We start from the raw sequence: 2230 nt of genomic DNA on the forward strand, positions 1-2230 counted from the left end.
AGTGGGGAGAAGATTTTTATTGCCTTTCTCGGTCTTTTTGCTGCGGTGTTGTAACATCCCTCTCAGCCCGGGTTGACCCTGGCAGGCAGAGCCAGAAGCCCGCTCCAAAATTATCTAAATTTTGTTTTGTTTTTTGTTTTTGTAAAGTGTTTTACGGCGCTCGCAACTTCATAAGGTCATATGAGCGCGCGGGACACACCTCACCTAATATTTTCAGTTGGTAGGAAATTTGGAATTTTGCCCGGGTGGCGGCCGAAGCCTACTTTTATCGATTTTAGACCACCAAGGGATCTTTAACGTCCGCAACTTGCACACGGGCCCTCCGAGATTTTTCACCCTTGTCCGAGAAGGCTAGGTGTAGATCTTTCCTACCAGAAGATCAGGGGTGTGGCAGAAAGACAGCAGTAAGGAAGACCCAAGGAGTAGCAGTAGAAAGACTGCAGAAGGAGTCAGGAGCCCAGAGGAGGGGGCAAAGGAGGTGAGGGGGAGGGGGCAGAAAGTGGAAATGAAAGCAGACAACAGAACAGTGCTAGAGAGCAGGAAAGGAGGTGAAAGGGGACAATTTTAGAGAAGAAAAATTTTCGGTCGCTACCCGGATTCGAACCCGGGACCTTTGAATGAGAGGCCAACACCTTAACCTCAAGGCCACGAGAGCCCCCGATCTAAATTTGGTCGATGGGGACGTAACAAACACTATGAAAAAAGGTGTGTGCGTCTCGAAAATAAAATGATATTATTATGTCAATATCATGAAATAACCATCTACATTCAAGCTGTCCTTGTTCACTTTGTTCTCTCCGTATCATCCTTAACATCCCCCCACCTCCCTTCCCCTTTCACACTTCCAATCCTGTTCTATTCTCTCCAACCGACCCTCTCTTTTGTCACACATCTCTCTCTCTCTCTCTCTCTCTCTCTCTCTCTCATTATTTCCTCTAACCCATTCACATTAACTTTTTGTTTAGGGTTCTTTGATTGCAGCCAAAGCTCTTCATGGGCTGCAAAACAAAGCAGCATTTCAGAACTTGTAGCAAACACTTTTGGACACGTAAAAACGATCTCTTTTCTTTTCTCTCAAAAATCGCCGCAATTTATAGGCAGGAATATCAATTCTCCTCGGCCACCATGCCACAACAAAGCCGATCAGCTTAGCTTGTCCTTGCAGGGGAACGCGCTTATGAGCAGAAGAGTCGCCGGGGTCACATAACAGCTTACCGACCTCATGCAAGGCGGGAGGGCTTCTCGGACGCACAGTCGGAAAATCGTTGGCACGGGTGAAACCAATGACATGTGGACTAGATCTATATATTATTCTTATCACTTTTATATATCCGCTTCTGTTTCAGTTTTAGTAAGGTTATACGGCGCTCTTAAGTGCATAAGGTAATTATGAGCGCCAAGGGGTGGAGGTCAACAGAGAAGTCCAAACGTGGAATCAGGCTTACTCTGTTCTTGCCTCAACAGCACGAAGTCTGCTTCGACTATCAAGGCACCACAGAAATAGCAGTTCACAAAAGAGTGACAAACATACAAAAGAAGTACAGGAAAATGACGATATTTAGGGTGAGGAAAGAAAAAGCAGCAGTTCCCCCTATGTTCTTCCCGCACAGTACCAGCATGACATTAATAAATCAGTCCATTTACAATTCTACAGTATTGTGCATAAGAACATGTTTAATATCCCCCTTTTGGGAATGGCCTAATGGTAGTCCAGCCTGATACCAAATGAAATGACAACGCATCCTGCGTGGACTGGAAACCTTTCGTTGTTAATCCTCGTTTTGTTTTACGAGCCCATCAACATAAAATCCATATAGGAAGCGGGCTGCCTTCATCCTGTTGGCAAGGATCCATTCGGGCTGTGTGTAACAGTAATATGTGGTACGTGACATGAATACATCACTTCAAAAGCTGGACACTCAATCCACGAGTGGTAAGAGCATTACCTTATCTTAAAAGGGCGGGAAAGAAGGAAGTGGTCATACATCAAACAAACACGAACACTTGATTGAATAGAGAACTTCAAGTGCGTTATTCAACCATAAAGGAAGCCGCTCGTCCTGTTCTGCTGGTGTGCAATGGGGCCTGTTAACAACGCTGCCTCTTAACCTCTTAAACCCAACCAAAGCGGACAGAGACAAAAAGACACAGAGGATGACACTGACAGAGGGAGAGAAAGAGTGTGTGTGAGAGTGTGTGAGAGAGAGAGAGAGAGAGAGAGAGAGAGAGA

The 2230-nt window shown here is 45.5% G+C and overlaps 1 protein-coding gene across 1 annotated transcript in view; it reads right to left on the minus strand.

Moving 5' to 3' along the window:
• Nucleotides 1–2230, minus strand: part of LOC101854075 (phosphofurin acidic cluster sorting protein 2) — a gene marked incomplete at its 3' end in the record, with an annotated part of 32579 nt that overhangs the window by 10641 nt on the left and 19708 nt on the right.

This window comes from Aplysia californica, unplaced genomic scaffold (genome assembly GCF_000002075.1).
Source record: "Aplysia californica isolate F4 #8 unplaced genomic scaffold, AplCal3.0 scaffold00086, whole genome shotgun sequence".
NCBI lineage: Eukaryota > Metazoa > Mollusca > Gastropoda > Aplysiida > Aplysiidae > Aplysia > Aplysia californica.